Here is a 20,049-nt window from a genome sequence, read left to right as displayed (position 1 = left end):
ATTCTCTCAGTGTGAGTGTGTTATTCTCTCAGTGTGAGCGTGTTATTCTCTCAGTGTGAGAGTTTTATTCTCTCATTGTGAGAGTGTTATTCTCTCAGTGTGTGTGTTTTTCTCTCAGTTTGAGTGTGTTATTCTCTCAGTGTGTGTGTGTTATTCTCTCAGTGTGAGAGTGTTATTCTCTCAGTGTGAGAGTGTTATTCTGTCAGTGTGAGTGTGTTATTCTCTCAGCGTGTGTGTGTTATTCTCTCAGTGCGAGTGTGTTATTCTCTCAGTGTGTGGGTCTTATTCTCTCAGTGTGATTGTGTATTTCTCTCAGTGTTTGTGTTATTCTCTCAGTGTGAGTGTGTTATTCTTCAGTTTGTGTGTGATATTCTCTCAGTGTGTGTATGTTATTCTCACTGTGTGTGTTATTCTCTCAGTGTGCGTGTTATTCTCTCAGTGTGAGCGTGTTATTCTCTCAGTGTGAGTGTGTTATTCTCTCAGTGTGTGTGTTATTCTCTCAGTGTGTGTGTTATTCCCTCAGTGAGTGTGTGTTATTCTCTCAGTGTGAGTGTGTTATTCTCTCAGTGCGTGTGTTATTCTCTCTGTGTGTGTGTTATTTTCTCAGTGTGTGTATGTTAATCTCTCAGTGTGAGTGTGTTATTCTCTCAGTGTGTGTGTGTTATTCTCTCAGTGTGAGAGTGTAATTCTCTCATTGTGTGCATGTTATTCTCTCATTGCGTGTGTGTTATTCTCTCAGTGTGAGTGTTTTATTCTGTGTGTGTGTGTGTTATTCTATCATTGTGAGAGTGTTATTCTCTCAGTGTGTGTGTGTTATTCTCTCAGTTGTGAGCGTGTTATTCTCTCAGTGTGTGGGTGTTATTCTCTCAGTGTGTGTGTTTTATTCTCTCAATGTGAGAGTGTAATTCTCTCAGTGTGTGTGTTTTATTCTCTCAGTGTGAGTATTTTATTCTCTCAGTGTGTGTGTGTTATTCTCTCAGTTTGAGAGTGTTATTCTCTCAGTGTGTGTGTGTTATTCTCTCAGTGTGTATGTGTTATTCTCTCAGTGTGAGTGTGTTATTCTCTCAGTGTGTGGTTCTTATTCTCTCAGTGTGATTGTGTTATTCTCTCAGTGTGTTTGTTATTCTCTCAGTGTGAGTCTGTTATTCTTCAGTTTGTGTGTGTTATTCTCTCAGTGTGTGTATGTTATTCTCACTGTGTGTGTTATTCTCTCAGTGTGCGTGTTATTCTCTCAGTGTGTGAGTGTTATTCTCTCAGTGAGAGTGTGTTATTCTCTCAGTGTGTGCATGTTATTCTCTCTGTGTGAGTGTGTTATTCTCTTATTGTGAGAGTGTTGTTCTCTTAGTGTGAGTGTGTTATTGTCATAGTGAGATTGTGTTATTCTCTCAGTGTGAGTGTGTTATTCTCTCAGTGTGAGAGTGTTTTTCTTTCAGTGTGTGTGTGTTATTTTCTCAGTGTGACTGTGTTAATCTCTCAATGTGAGTGTGTTATTCTCTCAGTGGGAGCGTGTTATTCTCTCATTGTGAGTGTGTTATTCTCTCAGTGTGTGTGTGTTATTCTCTCAGTGTGTGTGTGTTATTCTCTCAGTGTGAGAGTGTTATTCTCTCAGCGTGAGAGTGTTATTCTCTGTGTTTGTGTGTTATTCTCTCATTGTGAGAGTGTTATTCTATCAGTGTGAGAGTGTTATTCTCTGTGTGTGTGTTATTCTCTCAGTGTGTGTGTTATTCTCTCAGTGTGTATGTGTTATTCTCTCAGTGTGTGTATGTGATTCTCTCAGTGTGTGTGTTATTCTCTCAGTGTGTGTGTGTTATTCTCTCAGTGTGAGAGTGTTATTCTCTCAGTGTGTGTGTTATTCTCTCAGTGTGAGTCTGTTATTCTCTCAGTGTGTGTGCGTTATTCTCTCAGTGTGAGAGTGTTATTCTCTCAGTGTGAGAGTGTTATTCTGTGTGTGTGTGTGTTATTCTCTCAGTGTGAGAGTGTTATTCTCTCAGTGTGTGTGTTATTCTCTCAGTGTGAGTGTGTTATTCTCTCAGTGTGTATGTGTGATTCTCTCAGTGTGTGTGTGTTATACTCTCAGTGTGTGTGTGTTATTCTCTCAGTGTGAGAGTATTATTGTCTCAGTGTGTGTGTTATTCTCTCTGTGTGTGTCTGTTATTCTCTCAGTGTGTGTGCGTTATTCTCTCAGTGTGAGAGTGTTATTCTCTCAGTTTGTGTATGGTATTCTCTCAGTGTGAGTGTGTTATTCTCTCAGTGTGTGTGTGTTATTCTCTCAGTGTGTGTGTGTTATTTTCTCAGTGTGAGAGTGTTATTCTCTCAGTGTGAGAGTGTTATTCTCTCAGTGTGTGAGTGTTATTCCCTGTGTGTGTGTTATTCTCTCAGTGTGTATGTGTGATTCTCTCAGTGTGAGAGTGTTATTCTCTCAGTGTGTGTTTTATTCTCTCAGTATGTGTGTATTATTCTCTCAGTGTTTGTGCGTTATTCACTCAGTGTGAGAGTGTTATTCTCTCAGTGTGTGTGTTATTCTCTCAGTGTGTGTGTGTTATTCTCTCAGTGTGTGTGTGTTATTCTCTCAGTGTGAGAGTGTTATTCTCTCAGTGTGTGTGTGTTATTCTCTCAGTGTGTGTGTTTTATTCTCTCAATGTGAGAGTGTAATTCTCTCAGTGTGTGTGTGTTATTCTCTCAGTTTGAGTGTTTTATTCTCTCAGTGTGTGTGTGTTATTCTCTCAGTTTGAGAGTGTTATTCTCTCAGTGTGTGTGTGTTATTCTCTCAGTGTGTATGTGTTATTCTCTCAGTGTGAGTGTGTTATTCTCTCAGTGTGTTGGCCTTATTCTCTCAGTGTGATTGTGTTATTCTCTCAGTGTGTGTGTTATTCTCTCAGTGTGATTGTGTTATTCTTCAGTTTGTGTGTTTTATTCTCTCAGTGTGTGTTTGTTATTCTCACTGTGTGTGTTATTCTCTCAGTGTGCGTGTTATTCTTTCAGTGTGTGTGTGTTATTCTCTCAGTGAGAGTGTGTTATTCTCTCAGTGTGAGAGTGTTATTCTTTCAGTGTGTGTGTGTTATTTTCTCAGTGTGACTGTGTTATTCTCTCTGTGTGAGTGTGTTATTCTCTCAGTGGGAGCGTGTTATTCTCTCATTGTGAGTTTGTTATTCTCTCAGTGTGTGTGTGTTATTCTCTCAGTGTGTGTGTGTTATTCTCTCAGTGTGAGAGTGTTATTCTCTCAGTGTGTGTGTTATTCTCTCAGTGTGTGTGTGTTATTCTCTCAGTGTGTGTGTGTTATTCTCTCAGTCTGTGTGTGTTATTCTCTCAGTGTGTGTTTGTTATTCTCTCAGTGTGAGAGTGTTATTCTCTCAGTGTGTTTGTTATTCTCTCAGTGTGTGTGTGTTATTTTCTCAGTGTGTGTTTGTTATTCTCTCAGTGTGAGAGTGTTATTCTCTCAGTGTGTGTGTTATTCTCTCAGTGTGTGTCTGTTATTCTCTCAGTGTGTGTGCGTTATTCTCTCAGTGTGAGAGTTTTATTCTCTCAGTGTGTGTGTGGTATTCTCTCAGTGTGAGTGTGTTATTCTCTCAGTGTGTGTGTGTTTTTCTCTCAGTGTGAGTGTGTTATTTTCTCAGTGTGAGTGTGTTATTCTCTCAGTGTGTGTGTTAAACTCTCAGTGTGAGAGTGTTATTCTCTCAATGTGAGAGTGTTATTCTCTCTGTGTGTGTTATTCTCTCAGTGTGTGTATTATTCTCTCAGTGTGTATGTGTTTTTCTCTCAGTGTATGTGTGTGTTATTCTCTCAGTGTGTGTGTGTTATTCTCTCAGTGTGAGTGTGTTATTCTCTCAGTGTGTGTGTGTTATTCTCTCAGTGTGTGTGTGTTATTCTCTCAGTGTGAGTGTGTTATTCTCTCGGTGTGAGAGTGTTATTCTCTCAGTGTGAGAGTGTTATTCTCTGTGTGTGTGTTATTCTCTCAGTGTGTATGTGTGATTCTCTCAGTGTGAGTGTGTTATTCTCTCAGTGTGAGAGTGTTATTCTCTCAGTGTGTGTGTTATTCTCTCAGTATGTGTGTGTTATTCTCTCAGTGTTTGTGCCTTATTTTCTCAGTGTGAGAGTGTTATTCTCTCTGTGTGTGTTTTATTCTCTCAGTGTGTGTGTGTTATTCTCTCAGTGTGTGTGTGTTATTCTCTCAGTGTGAGTGTGTTATTCTCTCAGTGTGTGTGTATTATTCTCTCAGTGTGAGAGTGTTATTCTCTCAGTGTGAGAGTGTTATTCTCTGTGTGTGTGTTAGTCTCTCAGTGTGTATGTGTGATTCTCTCAGTGTGAGTGTGTTATTCTCTCAGTGTGAGAGTGTTATTCTCTCATTGTGTGTGTTATTCTCTCAGTATGTGTGTGTTATTCTCTCAGTGTTTGTGCGTTATTCTCTCAGTGTGAGAGTGTTATTCTCTCAGTGTGTGTTTTATTCTCTCAGTGTGTGTGTGTTATTCTCTCAGTGTGTGTGTGTTATTCTCTCAGTGTGAGTGTGTTATTCTCTCAGTGTGTGTGTATTATTCTCTCAGTGTGAGTGTTTTATTCTCTCAGTATGAGTGTGTTATTCTCTCAGTGTGAGCGTGTTATTCTCTCAGTGTGAGTGTTTTATTCTCTCAGTGTGCGAGTGTTATTCTCTTAGTTTGAGAATGTTATTCTCTCATTGTGTGCGTGTTATTCTCTCAGTGTAAGATTGTGATTCTCTCGGTGTGTGCGTGTTTTTCTCTCAGTGTGTGTGTGTTATTCTCTCAGTGTGAGAGTATTATTGTCTCCGTGTGTGTGTTATTCTCTCTGTGTGTGTCTGTTATTCTCTCAGTGTGTGTGCGTTATTCTCTCAGTGTGAGAGTGTTATTCTCTCAGTTTGTTTATGGTATTCTCTCAGTGTGAGTGTGTTATTCTCTCAGTGTGTGTGTGTTATTCTCTCAGTGTGTGTGTGTTATTTTCTCAGTGTGAGAGTGTTATTCTCTCAGTGTAAGAGTGTTATTCTCTCAGTGTGTGTGTGTTATTCCCTGTGTGTGTGTTATTCTCTCAGTGTGTATGTGTGATTCTCTCAGTGTGAGAGTGTTATTCTCTCAGTGTGTGTTTTATTCTCTCAGTATGTGTGTATTATTCTCTCAGTGTTTGTGCGTTATTCCCTCAGTGTGAGACTGTTATTCTCTCAGTGTGTGTGTTATTCTCTCAGTGTGTGTGTGTTATTCTCTCAGTGTGTGTGTGTTATTCTCTCAGTGTGAGAGTGTTATTCTCTCAGTGTGTGTGTGTTATTCTCTCAGTGTGTGTGTTTTATTCTCTCAATGTGAGAGTGTAATTCTCTCAGTGTGTGTGTGTTATTCTCTCAGTTTGAGTGTTTTATTCTCTCAGTGTGTGTGTGTTATTCTCTCAGTTTGAGAGTGTTATTCTCTCAGTGTGTGTGTGTTATTCTCTCAGTGTGTATGTGTTATTCTCTCAGTGTGAGTGTGTTATTCTCTCAGTGTGTTGGCCTTATTCTCTCAGTGTGATTGTGTTATTCTCTCAGTGTGTGTGTTATTCTCTCAGTGTGATTGTGTTATTCTTCACTTTGTGTGTTTTATTCTCTCAGTGTGTGTTTGTTATTCTCACTGTGTGTGTTATTCTCTCAGTGTGCGTGTTATTCTTTCAGTGTGTGTGTGTTATTCTCTCAGTGAGAGTGTGTTATTCTCTCAGTGTGAGAGTGTTATTCTTTCAGTGTGTGTGTGTTATTTTCTCAGTGTGACTGTGTTATTTTCTCTGTGTGAGTGTGTTATTCTCTCAGTGGGAGCGTGTTATTCTCTCATTGTGAGTTTGTTATTCTCTCAGTGTGTGTGTGTTATTCTCTCTGTGTGTGTGTGTTATTCTCTCAGTGTGAGAGTGTTATTCTCTCAGCGTGAGAGTGTTATTCTCTGTGTGTGTGGGTTATTCTCTCATTGTGGGAGTGTTATTCACTCTGTGTGTGTTATTTTCTCAGTGTGTGTGTTATTCTCTCAGTGTGTGTGTGTTATTCTCTCAGTGTGTGTGTTTTATTCTCTCAGTCTGTGTGTGTTATTCTCTCAGTGTGTGTTTGTTATTCTCTCAGTGTGAGAGTGTTATTCTCTCAGTGTGTGTGTTATTCTCTCAGTGTGTGTGTGTTATTCTCTCAGTGTGTGTTTGTTATTCTCTCAGTGTGAGAGTGTTATTCTCTCAGTGTGTGTGTTATTCTCTCAGTGTGTGTGTGTTATTCTCTCAGTGTGTGTTTGTTATTCTCTCAGTGTGAGAGTGTTATTCTCTCAGTGTGTGTGTTATTCTCTCAGTGTGTGTGTTTTATTCTCTCAGTCTGTGTGTGTTATTCTCTCAGTGTGTGTTTGTTATTCTCTCAGTGTGAGAGTGTTATTCTCTCAGTGTGTGTGTTATTCTCTCAGTGTGTGTGTGTTATTCTCTCAGTGTGTGTTTGTTATTCTCTCAGTGTGAGAGTGTTATTCTCTCAGTGTGTGTGTTATTCTCTCAGTGTGAGAGTTTTATTCGCTCAGTGTGTGTGTGGTATTCTCTCAGTGTGAGTGTGTTATTCTCTCAGTGTGTGTGTGTTTTTCTCTCAGTGTGAGTGCGTTATTTTCTCAGTGTGAGTGTGTTATTCTCTCAGTGTGTGTGTTATTCTCTCAGTGTGAGAGTGTTATTCTCTCAATGTGAGAGTGTTATTCTCTCTGTGTGTGTTATTCTCTCAGTGTGTGTGTTATTCTCTCAGTGTGTATGTGTTTTTCTCTCAGTGTATGTGTGTGTTATTCTCTCAGTGTGTGTGTGTTATTCTCTCAGTGTGAGAGTGTTATTCTCTCAGTGTGTGTGTGTTATTCTCTCAGTGTGTGTGTGTTATTCTCTCAGTGTGAGTGTGTTATTCTCTCGGTGTGAGAGTGTTATTCTCTCAGTGTGAGAGTGTTATTCTCTGTGTGTGTGTTATTCTCTCAGTGTGTATGTGTGATTCTCTCAGTGTGAGTGTGTTATTCTCTCAGTGTGAGAGTGTTATTCTCTCAGTGTGTGTGTTATTCTCTCAGTATGTGTGTGTTATTCTCTCAGTGTTTGTGCCTTATTTTCTCAGTGTGAGAGTGTTATTCTCTCTGTGTGTGTTTTATTCTCTCAGTGTGTGTGTGTTATTCTCTCAGTGTGTGTGTGTTATTCTCTCAGTGTGAGTGTGTTATTCTCTCAGTGTGTGTGTATTATTCTCTCAGTGTGAGTGTTTTATTCTCTCAGTATGAGTGTGTTATTCTCTCAGTGTGAGCGTGTTATTCTCTCAGTGTGAGCGTTTTATTCTCTCAGTGTGCGAGTGTTATTCTCTTAGTTTGAGAATGTTATTCTCTCATTGTGTGCGTGTTATTCTCTCAGTGTAAGATTGTGATTCTCTCAGTGTGTGCGTGTTTTTCTCTCAGTGTGTGTGTGTTATTCTCTCAGTGTGAGTGTGTTATTCTCTCAGTGTGAGTGTGTTATTCTCTCAGTGTGAGTGTGTTATTCTCTCAGTGTGAGTGTATTATTCTCTCAGTGTGATTGTGTTATTCTCTCAGTGTGAGTGTGTTATTCTCTCAGTGTGAGTGTGTTATTCTCTCAGTGTGTGTATGTTATTCTCACTGTGTGTGTTATTCTCTCAGTGTGCGTGTTATTCTCTCAGTGTGAGCGTGTTATTCTCTCAGTGTGAGTGTGTTATTCTCTCAGTGTGTGTGTTATTCTCTCAGTGTGTGTGTTATTCCCTCAGTGAGTGTGTGTTATTCTCTCAGTGTGAGTGTGTTATTCTCTCAGTGCGTGTGTTATTCTCTCAGTGTGAGTGTGTTATTTTCTCAGTGTGTGTATGTTAATCTCTCAGTGTGAGTGTGTTATTCTCTCAGTGTGTGTGTGTTATTCTCTCAGTGTGAGAGTGTAATTCTCTCAGTGTGTGTATGTTATTCTCTCAGTGTGTGTCTGTTATTCTCTCAGTGTGATAGTGTAATTCTCTTATTGTGTGCATGTTATTCTCTCATTGCGTGTGTGTTATTCTCTCAGTGTGAGAGTGTTATTCTCTCAGTGTGAGAGTGTTATTCTCTCAGTGTGAGTGTGTTATGCTCTCAGTGTGATTGTGTTATTCTCTCAGTGTGAGTGTGTTATTCTCTCAGTGTGAGTGTGTTATTCTCTCAGTGTGAGCGTGTTATTCTCTCAGTGTGAGAGTTTTATTCTCTCATTGTGAGAGTGTTATTCTCTCAGTGTGAGTGTCTTATTCTCTCAGTGTGAGCGTGTTATTCTCTCAGTGTGAGAGTGTTATTATCTCAGTGTGTGTGTGCTATTCTCTCAGTTGTGTGTGTTATTCTCTCAGTGTGTGTGTTTTTCTCTCAGTTTGAGTGTGTTATTCTCTCAGTGTGTGTGTGTTATTCTCTCAGTGTGAGAGTGTTATTCTCTCAGTGTGAGAGTGTTATTCTGTCAGTGTGAGTGTGTTATTCTCTCAGCGTGTGTGTGTTATTCTCTCAGTGCGAGTGCGTTATTCTCTCAGTGTATGGGTCTTATTCTCTCAGTGTGATTGTGTATTTCTCTCAGTGTTTGTGTTATTCTCTCAGTGTGAGTGTGTTATTCTTCAGTTTGTGTGTGTTATTCTCTCAGTGTGTGTATGTTATTCTCACTGTGTGTGTTATTCTCTCAGTGTGCGTGTTATTCTCTCAGTGTGAGCGTGTTATTCTCTCAGTGTGAGTGTGTTATTCTCTCAGTGTGTGTGTTATTCTCTCAGTGTGTGTGTTATTCCCTCAGTGAGTGTGTGTTATTCTCTCAGTGTGAGTGTGTTATTCTCTCAGTGCGTGTGTTATTCTCTCTGTGTGAGTGTGTTATTTTCTCAGTGTGTGTATGTTAATCTCTCAGTGCGTGTGTTATTCTCTCAGTGTGAGAGTGTTATTCTCTCAGTGTGTGAGTGTGTTATTCTCTCAGTGTGAGTGTGTTATTCTCTCAGTGTGTGTGTGTTATTCTCTCAGTGTGAGAGTGTAATTCTCTCAGTGTGTGTATGTTATTCTCTCAGTGTGTGTCTGTTATTCTCTCAGTGTGATAGTGTAATTCTCTCATTGTGTGCATTTTATTCTCTCATTGCGTGTGTGTTATTCTCTCAGTGTGAGTGTGTTATTCTCTGTGTGTGTGTGTTATTCTATCATTGTGAGAGTGTTATTCTCTCAGTGTGTGTGTGTTATTCTCTCAGTGTGAGAGTGTTCTTCTCTCAGTGTGTGGGTGTTATTCTCTCAGTGTGTGTGTTTTATTCTCTCAATGTGAGAGTGTAATTCTCTCAGTGTGTGTGTTTTATTCTCTCAGTGTGAGTATTTTATTCTCTCAGTGTGTGTGTGTTATTCTCTCAGTTTGAGAGTGTTATTCTCTCAGTGTGTGTGTGTTATTCTCTCAGTGTGTATGTGTTATTCTCTCAGTGTGAGTGTGTTATTCTCTCAGTGTGTGGTTCTTATTCTCTCAGTGTGATTGTGTTATTCTCTCAGTGTGTTTGTTATTCTCTCAGTGTGAGTCTGTTATTCTTCAGTTTGTGTGTGTTATTCTCTCAGTGTGTGTATGTTACTCTCACTGTGTGTGTTATTCTCTCAGTGTGCGTGTTATTCTCTCAGTGTGTGTGTGTTATTCTCTCAGTGAGAGTGTGTTATTCTCTCAGTGTGTGCATGTTATTCTCTCTGTGTGAGTGTGTTATTCTCTTATTGTGAGAGTGTTGTTCTCTTAGTGTGAGTGTGTTATTGTCATAGTGAGATTGTGTTATTCTCTCAGTGTGAGTGTGTTATTCTCTCAGTGTGAGAGTGTTTTTCTTTGTGTGTGTGTGTTATTTTCTCAGTGTGACTGTGTTAATCTCTCAATGTGAGTGTGTTATTCTCTCAGTGGGAGTGTGTTATTCTCTCATTGTGAGTGTGTTATTCTCTCAGTGTGTGTGTGTTATTCTCTCAGTGTGTGTGTGTTATTCTCTCAGTGTGAGAGTGTTATTCTCTCAGCGTGAGAGTGTTATTCTCTGTGTTTGTGTGTTATTCTCTCATTGTGAGAGTGTTATTCTATCAGTGTGAGAGTGTTATTCTCTGTGTGTGTGTTATTCTCTCAGTGTGTGTGTTATTCTCTCAGTGTGTATGTGTGATTCTCTCAGTGTGTGTGTGTGATTCTCTCAGTGTGTGTGTGTTATTCTCTCAGTGTGTGTGTATTATTCTCTCAGTGTGAGAGTGTTATTCTCTCAGTGTGTGTGTTATTCTCTCAGTGTGTGTCTGTTATTCTCTCAGTGTGTGTGCGTTATTCTCTCAGTGTGAGAGTGTTATTCTCTCAGTGTGAGAGTGTTATTCTGTGTGTGTGTGTGTTATTCTCTCAGTGTGAGAGTGTTATTCTCTCAGTGTGTGTGTTATTCTCTCAGTGTGAGTGTGTTATTCTCTCAGTGTGTATGTGTGATTCTCTCAGTGTGTGTGTGTTATACTCTCAGTGTGTGTGTGTTATTCTCTCAGTGTGAGAGTATTATTGTCTCAGTGTGTGTGTTATTCTCTCTGTGTGTGTCTGTTATTCTCTCAGTGTGTGTGCGTTATTCTCTCAGTGTGAGAGTGTTATTCTCTCAGTTTGTGTATGGTATTCTCTCAGTGTGAGTGTGTTATTCTCTCAGTGTGTGTGTGTTATTCTCTCAGTGTGTGTGTGTTATTTTCTCAGTGTGAGAGTGTTATTCTCTCAGTTTGAGAGTGTTATTCTCTCAGTGTGTGAGTGTTATTCCCTGTGTGTGTGTTATTCTCTCAGTGTGTATGTGTGATTCTCTCAGTGTGAGAGTGTTATTCTCTCAGTGTTGTTTTATTCTCTCAGTATGTGTGTATTATTCTCTCAGTGTTTGTGCGTTATTCCCTCAGTGTGAGAGTCTTATTCTCTCAGTGTGTGTGTTATTCTCTCAGTGTGTGTGTGTTATTCTCTCAGTGTGTGTGTGTTATTCTCTCAGTGTGAGAGTGTTATTCTCTCAGTGTGTGTGTGTTATTCTCTCAGTGTGTGTGTTTTATTCTCTCAATGTGAGAGTGTAATTCTCTCAGTGTGTGTGTGTTATTCTCTCAGTTTGAGTGTTTTATTCTCTCCGTGTGTGTGTGTTATTCTCTCAGTTTGAGAGTGTTATTCTCTCAGTGTGTGTGTGTTATTCTCTCAGTGTGTATGTGTTATTCTCTCAGTGTGAGTGTGTTATTCTCTCAGTGTGTTGGCCTTATTCTCTCAGTGTGATTGTGTTATTCTCTCAGTGTGTGTGTTATTCTCTCAGTGTGATTGTGTTATTCTTCAGTTTGTGTGTTTTATTCTCTCAGTGTGTGTTTGTTATTCTCACTGTGTGTGTTATTCTCTCAGTGTGCGTGTTATTCTTTCAGTGTGTGTGTGTTATTCTCTCAGTGAGAGTGTGTTATTCTCTCAGTGTGAGAGTGTTATTCTTTCAGTGTGTGTGTGTTATTTTCTCAGTGTGACTGTGTTATTCTCTCAGTGTGAGTGTGTTATTCTCTCAGTGGGAGCGTGTTATTCTCTCATTGTGAGTTTGTTATTCTCTCAGTGTGTGTGTGTTATTCTCTCAGTTTGTGTGTGTTATTCTCTCAGTGTGAGAGTGTTATTCTCTCAGCGTGAGAGTGTTATTCTCTGTGTGTGTGTGTTATTCTCTCATTGTGAGAGTGTTATTCACTCTGTGTGTGTTATTCTCTCAGTGTGTGTGTTATTCTCTCAGTGTGTGTGTGTTATTCTCTCAGTGTGTGTGTGTTATTCTCTCAGTGTGTGTGTGTTATTCTCTCAGTGTGTGTTTGTTATTCTCTCAGTTTGAGAGTGTTATTCTCTCAGTGTGTGTGTTATTCTCTCAGTGTGTGTGTGTTATTCTCTCAGTGTGTGTTTGTTATTCTCTCAGTGTGAGAGTGTTATTCTCTCAGTGTGTGTGTTATTCTCTCAGTGTGTGTCTGTTATTCTCTCAGTGTGTGTGCGTTATTCTCTCAGTGTGAGAGTTTTATTCTCTCAGTGTGTGTGTGTTATTCTCTCAGTGTGAGTGTGTTATTCTCTCAGTGTGTGTGTGTTTTTCTCTCAGTGTGAGTGTGTTATTTTCTCAGTGTGAGTGTGTTATTCTCTCAGTGTGTGTGTTATTCTCTCAGTGTGAGAGTGTTATTCTCTCAATGTGAGAGTGTTATTCTCTCTGTGTGTGTTATTCTCTCAGTGTGTGTGTTATTCTCTCAGTGTGTATGTGTTTTTCTCTCAGTGTATGTGTGTGTTATTCTCTCAGTGTGTGTGTGTTATTCTCTCAGTGTGAGTGTGTTATTCTCTCAGTGTGTGTGTGTTATTCTCTCAGTGTGTGTGTGTTATTCTCTCAGTGTGAGAGTGTTATTCTCTCAGTATGTGTGTGTTATTCTCTCAGTGTTTGTGCCTTATTTTCTCAGTGTGAGAGTGTTATTCTCTCTGTGTGTGTTTTATTCTCTCAGTGTGTGTGTGTTATTCTCTCAGTGTGTGTGTGTTATTCTCTCAGTGTGAGTGTGTTATTCTCTCAGTGTGTGTGTATTATTCTCTCAGTGTGAGAGTGTTATTCTCTCAGTGTGAGAGTGTTATTCTCTGTGTGTGTGTTAGTCTCTCAGTGTGTATGTGTGATTCTCTCAGTGTGAGTGTGTTATTCTCTCAGTGTGAGAGTGTTATTCTCTCATTGTGTGTGTTATTCTCTCAGTGTTTGTGCGTTATTCTCTCAGTGTGAGAGTGTTATTCTCTCAGTGTGTGTTTTATTCTCTCAGTGTGTGTGTGTTATTCTCTCAGTGTGTGTGTGTTATTCTCTCAGTGTGAGTGTGTTATTCTCTCAGTGTTTGTGCGTTATTCTCTCAGTGTGAGAGTGTTATTCTCTCAGTGTGTGTTTTATTCTCTCAGTGTGTGTTTGTTATTCTCTCAGTGTGTGTGTGTTATTTTCTCAGTGTGAGTGTGTTATTCTCTCAGTGTGTGTGTATTATTCTCTCAGTGTGAGTGTTTTATTCTCTCAGTATGAGTGTGTTATTCTCTCAGTGTGAGCGTGTTATTCTCTCAGTGTGAGCGTTTTATTCTCTCAGTGTGCGAGTGTTATTCTCTTAGTTTGAGAATGTTATTCTCTCATTGTGTGCGTGTTATTCTCTCAGTGTAAGATTGTGATTCTCTCAGTGTGTGCGTGTTTTTCTCTCAGTGTGTGTGTGTTATTCTCTCAGTGTGAGTGTGTTATTCTCTCAGTGTGAGTGTGTTATTCTCTCAGTGTGAGTGTGTTATTCTCTCAGTGTGAGTGTATTATTCTCTCAGTGTGATTGTGTTATTCTCTCAGTGTTTGTGCGTTATTCTCTCAGTGTGTGTGTGTTATTCTCTCAGTATGTGTGTGTTATTCTCTCAGTGTTTGTGCGTTATTCTCTCAGTGTGAGAGTGTTATTCTCTCAGTGTGTGTTTTATTCTCTCAGTGTGTGTGTGTTATTCTCTCAGTGTGTGTGTGTTATTCTCTCAGTGTGAGTGTGTTATTCTCTCAGTGTGTGTGTATTATTCTCTCAGTGTGAGTGTTTTATTCTCTCAGTATGAGTGTGTTATTCTCTCAGTGTGAGCGTGTTATTCTCTCAGTGTAAGCGTTTTATTCTCTCAGTGTGCGAGTGTTATTCTCTTAGTTTGAGAATGTTATTCTCTCATTGTGTGCGTGTTATTCTCTCAGTGTAAGATTGTGATTCTCTCAGTGTGTGCGTGTTTTTCTCTCAGTGTGTGTGTGTTATTCTCTCAGTGTGAGTGTGTTATTCTCTCAGTGTGAGTGTGTTATTCTCTCAGTGTGAGTGTGTTATTCTCTCAGTGTGAGTGTATTATTCTCTCAGTGTGATTGTGTTATTCTCTCAGTGTGAGTGTGTTATTCTCTCAGTGTGAGTGTGTTATTCTCTCAGTGTGAGTGTGTTATTCTCTCAGTGTGTGTGTGTTATTCTCTCAGTGTGAGTGTGTTATTCTCTCAGTGTGTGTGTGTTATTATCTCAGTGTGAGTGTATTATTCTCTCAGTGTGAGTGTGTTATTTTCTGTGTGTGTGTGTTATTATCTCAGTGTGACTGTATTATTCTCTCAGTGTGAGTGTATTATTCTCTCATTGTGAGTTTGTTATTCTCTCAGTGTGTGTGTGTTATTCTCTCAGTTTGTGTGTGTTATTCTCTCAGTGTGAGAGTGTTATTCTCTCAGCGTGAGAGTGTTATTCTCTGTGTGTGTGTGTTATTCTCTCTTTGTGAGAGTGTTATTCACTCTGTGTGTGTTATTCTCTCAGTGTGTGTGTTATTCTCTCAGTGTGTGTGTGTTATTCTCTCAGTGTGAGTGTGTTATTCTCTCAGTGTGAGAGTATTATTGTCTCAGTGTGTGTGTTATTCTCTCTGTGTGTGTCTGTTATTCTCTCAGTGTGTGTGCGTTATTCTCTCAGTGTGAGAGTGTTATTCTCTCAGTTTGTGTATGGTATTCTCTCAGTGTGAGTGTGTTATTCTCTCAGTGTGTGTGTGTTATTCTCTCAGTGTGTGTGTGTTATTTTCTCAGTGTGAGAGTGTTATTCTCTCAGTTTGAGAGTGTTATTCTCTCAGTGTGTGAGTGTTATTCCCTGTGTGTGTGTTATTCTCTCAGTGTGTATGTGTGATTCTCTCAGTGTGAGAGTGTTATTCTCTCAGTGTGTGTTTTATTCTCTCAGTATGTGTGTATTATTCTCTCAGTGTTTGTGCGTTATTCCCTCAGTGTGAGAGTGTTATTCTCTCAGTGTGTGTGTTATTCTCTCAGTGTGTGTGTGTTATTCTCTCAGTGTGTGTGTGTTATTCTCTCAGTGTGAGAGTGTTATTCTCTCAGTGTGTGTGTGTTATTCTCTCAGTGTGTGTGTTTTATTCTCTCAATGTGAGAGTGTAATTCTCTCAGTGTGTGTGTGTTATTCTCTCAGTTTGAGTGTTTTATTCTCTCAGTGTGTGTGTGTTATTCTCTCAGTTTGAGAGTGTTATTCTCTCAGTGTGTGTGTGTTATTCTCTCAGTGTGTATGTGTTATTCTCTCAGTGTGAGTGTGTTATTCTCTCAGTGTGTTGGCCTTATTCTCTCAGTGTGATTGTGTTATTCTCTCAGTGTGATTGTGTTATTCTTCAGTTTGTGTGTTTTATTCTCTCAGTGTGTGTTTGTTATTCTCACTGTGTGTGTTATTCTCTCAGTGTGCGTGTTATTCTTTCAGTGTGTGTGTGTTATTCTCTCAGTGAGAGTGTGTTATTCTCTCAGTGTGAGAGTGTTATTCTTTCAGTGTGTGTGTGTTATTTTCTCAGTGTGACTGTGTTATTCTCTCAGTGTGAGTGTGTTATTCTCTCAGTGGGAGCGTGTTATTCTCTCATTGTGAGTTTGTTATTCTCTCAGTGTGTGTGTGTTATTCTCTCAGTTTGTGTGTGTTATTCTCTCAGTGTGAGAGTGTTATTCTCTCAGCGTGAGAGTGTTATTCTCTGTGTGTGTGTGTTATTCTCTCATTGTGAGAGTGTTATTCACTCTGTGTGTGTTATTCTCTCAGTGTGTGTGTTATTCTCTCAGTGTGTGTGTGTTATTCTCTCAGTGTGTGTGTGTTATTCTCTCAGTGTGTGTGTGTTATTCTCTCAGTGTGTGTTTGTTATTCTCTCAGTTTGAGAGTGTTATTCTCTCAGTGTGTGTGTTATTCTCTCAGTGTGTGTGTGTTATTCTCTCAGTGTGTGTTTGTTATTCTCTCAGTGTGAGAGTGTTATTCTCTCAGTGTGTGTGTTATTCTCTCAGTGTGTGTCTGTTATTCTCTCAGTGTGTGTGCGTTATTCTCTCAGTGTGAGAGTTTTATTCTCTCAGTGTGTGTGTGGTATTCTCTCAGTGTGAGTGTGTTATTCTCTCAATGTGTGTGTGTTTTTCTCTCAGTGTGAGTGTGTTATTTTCTCAGTGTGAGTGTGTTATTCTCTCAGTGTGTGTGTTATTCTCTCAGTGTGAGAGTGTTATTCTCTCAATGTGAGAGTGTTATTCTCTCTGTGTGTGTTATTCTCTCAGTGTGTGTGTTATTCTCTCAGTGTGTATGTGTTTTTCTCTCAGTGTATGTGTGTGTTATTCTCTCAGTGTGTGTGTGTTATTCTCTCAGTGTGAGTGTGTTATTCTCTCAGTGTGTGTGTGTTATTCTCTCTGTGTGTGTGTGTTATTCTCTCAGTGTGAGAGTGTTATTCTCTCAGTATGTGTGTGTTATTCTCTCAGTGTTTGTGCCTTATTTTCTCAGTGTGAGAGTGTTATTCTCTCTGTGTGTGTTTTATTCTCTCAGTGTGTGTGTGTTATTCTCTCAGTGTGTGTGTGTTATTCTCTCAGTGTGAGTGTGTTATTCTCTCAGTGTGTGTGTATTATTCTCTCAGTGTGAGAGTGTTATTCTCTCAGTGTGAGAGTGTTATTCTCTGTGTGTGTGTTAGTCTCTCAGTGTGTATGTGTGATTCTCTCAGTGTGAGTGTGTTATTCTCTCAGTGTGAGAGTGTTATTCTCTCATTGTGTGTGTTATTCTCTCAGTGTTTGTGCGTTATTCTCTCAGTGTGAGAGTGTTATTCTCTCAGTGTGTGTTTTATTCTCTCAGTGTGTGTGTGTGTTATTCTCTCATTGTGTGTGTGTTATTCTCTCAGTGTGAGTGTGTTATTCTCTCAGTGTTTGTGCGTTATTCTCTCAGTGTGAGAGTGTTATTCTCTCAGTGTGTGTTTTATTCTCTCAGTGTGTGTTTGTTATTCTCTCAGTGTGTGTGTGTTATTCTCTCAGTGTGAGTGTGTTATTCTCTCAGTGTGTGTGTATTATTCTCTCAGTGTGAGTGTTTTATTCTCTCAGTATGAGTGTGTTATTCTCTCAGTGTGAGCGTGTTATTCTCTCAGTGTGAGCGTTTTATTCTCTCAGTGTGCGAGTGTTATTCTCTTAGTTTGAGAATGTTATTCTCTCATTGTGTGCGTGTTATTCTCTCAGTGTAAGATTGTGATTCTCTCAGTGTGTGCGTGTTTTTCTCTCAGTGTGTGTGTGTTATTCTCTCAGTGTGAGTGTGTTATTCTCTCAGTGTGAGTGTGTTATTCTCTCAGTGTGAGTGTGTTATTCTCTCAGTGTGAGTGTATTATTCTCTCAGTGTGATTGTGTTATTCTCTCAGTGTTTGTGCGTTATTCTCTCAGTGTGTGTGTGTTATTCTCTCAGTATGTGTGTGTTATTCTCTCAGTGTTTGTGCGTTATTCTCTCAGTGTGAGAGTGTTATTCTCTCAGTGTGTGTGTGTTATTCTCTCAGTGTGTGTGTGTTATTCTCTCAGTGTGAGTGTGTTATTCTCTCAGTGTGTGTGTGTTATTATCTCAGTGTGAGTGTATTATTCTCTCAGTGTGAGTGTATTATTCTCTCAGTGTGAGTGTATTATTCTCTCATTGTGAGTTTGTTATTCTCTCAGTGTGTGTGTGTTATTCTCTCAGTTTGTGTGTGTTATTCTCTCAGTGTGAGAGTGTTATTCTCTCAGCGTGAGAGTGTTATTCTCTGTGTGTGTGTGTTATTTTCTCTTTGTGAGAGTGTTATTCACTCTGTGTGTGTTATTCTCTCAGTGTGTGTGTTATTCTCTCAGTGTGTGTGTGTTATTCTCTCAGTGTGTGTGTGTTATTCTCTCAGTGTGTGTGTGTTATTCTCTCAGTGTGTGTTTGTTATTCTCTCAGTTTGAGAGTGTTATTCTCTCAGTGTGTGTGTTATTCTCTCAGTGTGTGTGTGTTATTCTCTCAGTGTGTGTTTGTTATTCTCTCAGTGTGAGAGTGTTATTCTCTCAGTGTGTGTGTTATTCTCTCAGTGTGTGTCTGTTATTCTCTCAGTGTGTGTGCGTTATTCTCTCAGTGTGAGAGTTTTATTCTCTCAGTGTGTGTGTGGTATTCTCTCAGTGTGAGTGTGTTATTCTCTCAGTGTGTGTGTGTTTTTCTCTCAGTGTGAGTGTGTTATTTTCTCAGTGTGAGTGTGTTATTCTCTCAGTGTGTGTGTTATTCTCTCAGTGTGAGAGTGTTATTCTCTCAATGTGAGAGTGTTATTCTCTCTGTGTGTGTTATTCTCTCAGTGTGTGTGTTATTCTCTCAGTGTGTATGTGTTTTTCTCTCAGTGTATGTGTGTGTTATTCTCTCAGTGTGTGTGTGTTATTCTCTCAGTGTGAGTGTGTTATTCTCTCAGTGTGTGTGTGTTATTCTCTCTGTGTGTGTGTGTTATTCTCTCAGTGTGAGAGTGTTATTCTCTCAGTATGTGTGTGTTATTCTCTCAGTGTTTGTGCCTTATTTTCTCAGTGTGAGAGTGTTATTCTCTCTGTGTGTGTTTTATTCTCTCAGTGTGTGTGTGTTATTCTCTCAGTGTGTGTGTGTTATTCTCTCAGTGTGAGTGTGTTATTCTCTCAGTGTGTGTGTATTATTCTCTCAGTGTGAGAGTGTTATTCTCTCAGTGTGAGAGTGTTATTCTCTGTGTGTGTGTTAGTCTCTCAGTGTGTATGTGTGATTCTCTCAGTGTGAGTGTGTTATTCTCTCAGTGTGAGAGTGTTATTCTCTCATTGTGTGTGTTATTCTCTCAGTGTTTGTGCGTTATTCTCTCAGTGTGAGAGTGTTATTCTCTCAGTGTGTGTTTTATTCTCTCAGTGTGTGTGTGTGTTATTCTCTCATTGTGTGTGTGTTATTCTCTCAGTGTGAGTGTGTTATTCTCTCAGTGTTTGTGCGTTATTCTCTCAGTGTGAGAGTGTTATTCTCTCAGTGTGTGTTTTATTCTCTCAGTGTGTGTTTGTTATTCTCTCAGTGTGTGTGTGTTATTCTCTCAGTGTGAGTGTGTTATTCTCTCAGTGTGTGTGTATTATTCTCTCAGTGTGAGTGTTTTATTCTCTCAGTATGAGTGTGTTATTCTCTCAGTGTGAGCGTGTTATTCTCTCAGTGTGAGCGTTTTATTCTCTCAGTGTGCGAGTGTTATTCTCTTAGTTTGAGAATGTTATTCTCTCATTGTGTGCGTGTTATTCTCTCAGTGTAAGATTGTGATTCTCTCAGTGTGTGCGTGTTTTTCTCTCAGTGTGTGTGTGTTATTCTCTCAGTGTGAGTGTGTTATTCTCTCAGTGTGAGTGTGTTATTCTCTCAGTGTGAGTGTGTTATTCTCTCAGTGTGAGTGTATTATTCTCTCAGTGTGATTGTGTTATTCTCTCAGTGTTTGTGCGTTATTCTCTCAGTGTGTGTGTGTTATTCTCTCAGTATGTGTGTGTTATTCTCTCAGTGTTTGTGCGTTATTCTCTCAGTGTGAGAGTGTTATTCTCTCAGTGTGTGTGTGTTATTCTCTCAGTGTGTGTGTGTTATTCTCTCAGTGTGAGTGTGTTATTCTCTCAGTGTGTGTGTGTTATTCTCTCAGTGTGAGTGTATTATTCTCTCAGTGTGAGTGTATTATTCTCTCAGTGTGAGTGTATTATTCTCTCATTGTGAGTTTGTTATTCTCTCAGTGTGTGTGTGTTATTCTCTCAGTTTGTGTGTGTTATTCTCTCAGTGTGAGAGTGTTATTCTCTCAGCGTGAGAGTGTTATTCTCTGTGTGTGTGTGTTATTCTCTCTTTGTGAGAGTGTTATTCACTCTGTGTGTGTTATTCTCTCAGTGTGTGTGTTATTCTCTCAGTGTGTGTTTGTTATTCTCTCAGTGTGAGAGTGTTATTCTCTCAGTGTGTGTGTTATTCTCTCAGTGTGTGTCTGTTATTCTCTCAGTGTGTGTGCGTTATTCTCTCAGTGTGAGAGTTTTATTCTCTCAGTGTGTGTGTGGTATTCTCTCAGTGTGAGTGTGTTATTCTCTCAGTGTGTGTGTGTTTTTCTCTCAGTGTGAGTGTGTTATTTTCTCAGTGTGAGTGTGTTATTCTCTCAGTGTGTGTGTTATTCTCTCAGTGTGAGAGTGTTATTCTCTCAATGTGTGAGTGTTATTCTCTCTGTGTGTGTTATTCTCTCAGTGTGTGTGTTATTCTCTCAGTGTGTATGTGTTTTTCTCTCAGTGTATGTGTGTGTTATTCTCTCAGTGTGTGTGTGTTATTCTCTCAGTGTGAGTGTGTTATTCTCTCAGTGTGTGTGTGTTATTCTCTCAGTGTGTGTGTGTTATTCTCTCAGTGTGAGTGTGTTATTCTC

The sequence above is a fragment of the Carcharodon carcharias genome, chromosome 40 (assembly GCF_017639515.1).
Source record: "Carcharodon carcharias isolate sCarCar2 chromosome 40, sCarCar2.pri, whole genome shotgun sequence".
NCBI lineage: Eukaryota > Metazoa > Chordata > Chondrichthyes > Lamniformes > Lamnidae > Carcharodon > Carcharodon carcharias.
The sequence above is the reverse complement of the archived record's forward strand: the minus strand, read 5'-3'. Positions refer to the sequence as shown.